Raw genomic sequence first — 6,000 nt, 5'->3', positions numbered from 1 at the left:
TAGCTGCTATTTCTGGCTATTCTTGCACAATTAATTGTTTCTTAAGCAGTTTTATTGAGATATATTCACATACCATATGAGCTATCCAAAATGTATTAGATGGCTTTTAGTATAATCACAATGTTGTAAATTCATGTTTTCAAAAATTTTAGAACAATTTCATTACTACAAAAAGAAAGACTCCATGCCCCTTAGCATTTCTTCCATAGCTCTACATAAACACTAATCTAATTTCATCTTTACAAATTGATTTATATTTTACATTTTAAATAAATGGAATCATGCAATATGTAGTAATCTGTGTCTGGTCTCCTTCACTTAGTTTAAATTTTTTTTTTGTTTGATATTAACATTTTGTAGTATTAACCTACATTTGTTCAACTTCAAAAAAATGGTCTTATATATGCAATTCTACAATTATTCATATTTCACATAATATACTTACATTTCGTGTAATATATTTAGTTCCTAATAGGGCAATCATACAGTATTTGTCCTTTTATGTCTGGCTTGCTTCACTCAACTTAATGTCATCCATTTTATCATATGTTTCATGACTTCATTTCATCTTACCACTGCACAATATTCCATTGCGTGTGTACTCCACACTTTGTTTATCCACTCATCAGTTAATGGACACCTGGGTTGTTTCCAACTTTTGGCGATCATGGAAAATGCTGCTCTGAACATCAGTGTGCAGCTGTTTATTCGTGTCACTACTCTCAGTTCTTCTGAGTATATACGTAGAAATGGTATTGCCGGGTCCCATGGCAAATCTATATTCAACTTCCTTAAGAACTGCCAAAGAGTCCTCCACAGTGGCTGTACAATTCTACATTTCGACCAACAGTGTTTAAGTGTTCCTACCTCTCCACATCCTCTCCAACAGTTACCATTTTCTAATGTTTTAATAGTGGTCAGTCTAATAAGTGTGAAATGATACCTCATTGTAGTTTCGATTTGCATTTCCCTAATCACTAGTGATGCTGAACATTTTTTCATGAGTTTCTTCACCATCTGTATTTTTTCTTTGGACAGCAGTCTTTTCAAGTCTTTTGCCCAGTGTTTAATTGGATTGTTTGTCTTTTTATTGTTGAGTTGTATGACCTCCTTATATATCATGGATATTAAACCCTTATCTGATATGAGATTGCCAAATATTTTCTCCCATTGAGTTGGCTGCCTTTTCACCCTTTTGACAAAGTTCTTTGAGGGGAAAAAGTGTTAAAGTTTTTAGGAGGTCCCATTTATCTATTTTTTCTTTTGTTGCTTATGTTTTGGGTATAAGGTTTAAGAAACTACTGCCTACCACAAGTTCTTGAAGATGTTTTCCTACATTTTCTTGTAGAAGTTTTATGGTGGTTGTTTTTATATTTAGGTCCTTGATCCATGTTAATTTTTACATAAGGTGTAAGATAAGGATCTTTCTTTCTTTTGAATATGGCTATCCAATTCTTCCAGCACCAATGTTGAATAGACTGATTTGGCCCAGCTGGGTGGGTTTAACAGCCTTGTCAAAAATCACTTGGCTATAGATGTGAGGGTCAATTTCTGAGTTCTCGATTTGATTCCATTGTTTGATCTGTCTGTCCTTATGCCAGTACCCTGTTGTTTTTTTTACCACTGTAGTTAAGTAATATGCTTTAAAGTCAGGAAGTGAGAGTCCTCCAATTTCATTCTTCATTTTAAAGACATTTTTGGCTATTTAGGGCTCCCTACCATTCCAAATACATTTGATTATTGGCTTTTTCATTTCTGAAAAAAAAAAAAAGACTCTTGGGATTTTTTATTGGGATTGCATTGAAACTGTAAATCAGTTTGGATAGAAGTGACATATTAACAATATTTAGTCTTCCATTCCATGAACACAGAACACCCTTCCATTTATTTTAAAGATCCTTGGGTTTATTTTAGCAATGTTTTGTAGTTTTCTAATTACAAGTCCTTTATGTCTTTGACTAAGTTTATTTGTAAATATTTGATTATTTTAGTCACTAATAAAATTGGAATTTTTTCTCATTTCCTCCTCACACTGAACATCAGTAGTGTATAGAAATACTATTGATTTGTTTGTATTAATCTTGTATCCTGCCATTTTGCTGAACTTGTCTATAAGTTCTAGTAGTTTTGTTGTAGATTTCTCAGAATTTTCAAGATATAGGATCATGGCATGAATGAATAGTGAAAATTTTACTTCTTCCTTTCCTATTTGGGTGTCTTTTATTTGTCTAGCCTAATTGCGTTAGCTAGAACTTCCAGCACAATATTGAATAATAAAGGGGACAGCAGGCTTCCTTGTCTTGTTCCTGATCTCAGCAGGAAATTTTCAGTCTTTCAGCATTGAGTACAGTGCTAGCTGTAGGTTTTTCATATATGCACTTTACCATATTGAGAAAGCTTCCTTCTATTCCTATCTTTTGGAGTGTTTTTATCAAGAAAGTGTGCTGTATTTTGTCAAATGCCTTTTCTGCATCAAGAAAAAGGATTATATGATTTTTCTTCTGCTGTTTAACAATGTGGTTTATTACACTAATTGATTTTCTTGTGTTGAACCTCCTTTGTACACCTGGGATAGAGCCCACTTGATCGTGTTACATAATTCTTTTAATGTGCTTTTGGATTCTGTTTGCAAGTATTTTGTTGAGGATTTTTGCATCTCTACTCATTAGAGATATTTGTCTGTAATTTTCTTTTTTTGTAGCATCTTTGTCTGGTTTGGGGATTAGGGTGATGTTGACTTTATAGAATGAGTTTGTTAGTTTTCTTTCCTGTTCAATTTTTTTAAAGAACTTGAGCAAGTTCAGTATTTGGCCATCTTTGAATGATTGGTAAAATTCACCTGTGAAGCCATCTGCTCCTTGGCTTTTCATCTTTGGGAGGTTTTTGACAACTGTTTCTGTCTCTTCACATGTTATTGGCTTGTTGAGGTTTTTCATTTCTTTTAGGGTCAGCGTGGATGGTTTGTGGTTCCTAGGAATTTGTTCACCTCCTCTACATTTTCTAGTTTTTTGGCAGTGTTAATGTCCCCCATCTCATTTCTGATTTTATTTATTTGTATCTTCTCTCTTTTTTCTTTGTCAGTCTAGCTAAAGGTTTGTCATTTTGTTGATATAAAAGAAACAACTTTGGGTTGTGTTGATTCTATTGGCTTTTTGTTGTTGTTGTTGTTCTCTATTTCATTTATTTCTGCTCTGACTTTTACTATTTCTTTCCTTCAGTTTGGTTTAGGATTAGTTTTCTGTTCTTTGTTGTTCCTCCAGGTGTGCAGTTAGGTCTTCAGTTTTAGCTCTTTCTTCTTTTTTAATGTAAGCCTTGAGGGCTATAAATTTCCCTCCTAGCATTGCTTTTGTGGTGTCCCATAGGTTTTGATATGTTGCGTTCTCACTTTCATTCATCTGAAGATTTTTGCTTAATTCTCTTTCCATTTATTCTTTGGTCCACTGATTATTTAAGAGTGTGTTGTTTCATCCCCATACAGTTACAAATTTTCTCTTTTTCCATCCATTATTGATTTCTAGCTTCATTCTGTTATGACCAGAGAAAGTGTTTTATATAATTTTAATCTGTGTAAATTTACTAAGACTTGTCTTGTGACCCAACATATGATCTATCTTAGAGAAGGATCCATGGGCACTTGAAAAGAATGTATTTTCTGCTGCTTTGGGGTGCAATGATCCATAGATGTCTATTAGGTCCAGTTCATTTATCATATTATTTAAGTTTTCTGTTATTTTATTTATCCTCTGTCCAGATGTTCTATCCAGTACTGGGAGTGGTGTATTGAAGTCACCAACTATTATTGTAAAGACATCTATTTCTTCCTTTAGCTTTGCCAGTGTGGCCCCATATATCTTGGAGCATGGAGGTTTTGTGCATAAATATTTAGTATAATTACTTTTTCTTGCTGAATTACCCCTTTTATTAATATATAATGACCTTCTTCATCCCTTATAAAAGTTTTGTATTTAAATTCTATTTTGTCTGATATTAGTATTGCTACTCCAGCTCTTTTTTGGTTACTATTTGCATGGACTCTTTTCCCAATCTTTCCCCTTTAACCTGGTTGTGTCTTTATATCTCAGGTGAGTCTCCTGTAGACAACATATAGATGGCTCATTTTTTTTTTTTATCCATTCTGTCAGTCTATGTGTTTTGATTGGGGAGTTCTGGCCATTAATATTCAATGTTATTACTGTAACATTGTAACTAATAAGGCATTACTTACTTCATCCATTTGGACTTTGTCTTTCTGTTCTATTGTATTATTGCCTATGTTTTTATAATTTCATTTACCTAGTCTAATATTCTTCATTTCTACACTCATGTCCAAGTTTCTTTCCCTTGTCTTTTTTCCTTTCAGGTTGCAGCATTCCCTTTAGTATCTCTTGTAATTCTGGTCCTTTGGTAATATATTCTATTTGTTTTTGTGTTTGTGAAGACTTAGCACTCCCCTTCATTTTTAAAGGACAGCTTTGCTGGATACAGAATTCTTGGCTGGCAGTTTTTCTCTTTCAGTACCTTAAATACATCTTGCCACTTTCTTCTCTCCTCCTTGGTTCCTGATGAGAGGTTGTCACTTAATCATATCAAGGTTCCCTTGTATGTGATGTTTTGCTTTTCTCTTGCTGCTTTTAGATCTTCTCTTTATCTCTCTTTGTCATTCTGAATAATAAGTGTCTTGGAGTAGGTCTGTTCAGATTTATTCTGTTTGGGGTGTGTTGTCCTTCTTGGATATTGATATTTATGTCTTCCATAAGGGTTGGGAAGTTTTTGGTCATTATTTTCTCAAATATTCTTTCTGCCCCTTTTCCATTTTCTTGCCCTTCTGGGACATTGATGAGTGTGTTTTTGTGTTTCATGTTGTCATTCAATTCCCTAAGACCCTGTACTATTTTTTCTATTATCTTCTCTTTCTGTTCTCCTACCTTTTCCTGTTCAGGTGTTCAGACTTTGAAATCACTAACTGCCTTCAAACAATTCGAGTCTGCTCTTATGTGCTGCTGATGTATTTTCAATCTCATCCATCACATCTTTCATTCCCATAAGGTCTGTTACTTTTCTTTGCAGTCTTTCAAATTGTTCTTTATGTTCACCCAGTGTCTTCTTAATATCCATTATCTTTTTAGTCATATTTCCCTTCAATTTTTAAGTTGATTTAGGAGAGTTGTGTGATTATCATTGACCATCTTAATTCCTGTATCTCTTCAGGATATTTTGTTTGTTCCTATGATTGGGCCATCTTTTTCTGTTTCCTATATGGTTGTGCTTTTTTGCTGATGTCTAGGCATCTGAATATGTTGGTAAATCTACTCTGATGGTCAGTTTCTCTCTCTTGCCAATTGTTATTTTTTCACAACTTTTCTTTGATATTTGTTTCATTTCCGGTTGGGCCAATAGATGGCGCTTGTTGGTGCACCTTTCTGTAGAGGTGTACGGCCTTGGTTTTCCTTTGTTTTGGTCTGACCAGAACAGAGATTTAAAGCAGGCTTTGCTGACTGAATTCATTGAAGGAAAGCCCCTCAACTCCCTCCCCCTTTCCCTTGTAACAGCTGACAGGGGGGAAGCTGTCTGCTCCCCCCTCAGTGAGCGGAGATGAACAGGGATTTTACCCCCACCCTTAGTGTGTCAGGAGTCCTCGCCTGCTTAGTAATTCGCCGTTTGTTGCTTCAGGTTCCGTGTCTCTGCCACACCTCTGGGAGCTGTGAAGCACTGTCCTGGTCTGCCGACCCCCAAAGCAGGTCCCTCAGGCAGCTTTTGACTCTTTCTCTGTTGTCTGCCTGATCTGATGCCATCTTCCCACAATCTCCCTGGTTACCTTATTTATTGGCATAGATGGCATATAGTATATCCTTATAATCCATTTTATTTCCATAACTTCCAAATAATGTACCCTATTTCACTCCAGATTTTTGTAATTCAAATCTTCACTTTTTTCATGTTTATCAGTCTAGGTAAATGTTGTCAAATTTTTTATATTTTTAAGAACCAACTTTTAGATTT

General features: G+C 34.9%; 1 pseudogene; it reads left to right on the top strand.

Moving 5' to 3' along the window:
* The first annotated feature begins 667 nt into the window (after positions 1 to 667).
* LOC101447564 (disks large-associated protein 5-like) overlaps positions 668 to 6,000 on the top strand; it is a 60,599-nt pseudogene continuing 55,266 nt past the window's right edge.

This window comes from Dasypus novemcinctus, chromosome 20, assembly GCF_030445035.2.
Source record: "Dasypus novemcinctus isolate mDasNov1 chromosome 20, mDasNov1.1.hap2, whole genome shotgun sequence".
In the NCBI taxonomy this organism is placed as follows: domain Eukaryota; kingdom Metazoa; phylum Chordata; class Mammalia; order Cingulata; family Dasypodidae; genus Dasypus; species Dasypus novemcinctus.
The sequence above is the reverse complement of the archived record's forward strand: the minus strand, read 5'-3'. Positions and strand labels throughout refer to the sequence as shown.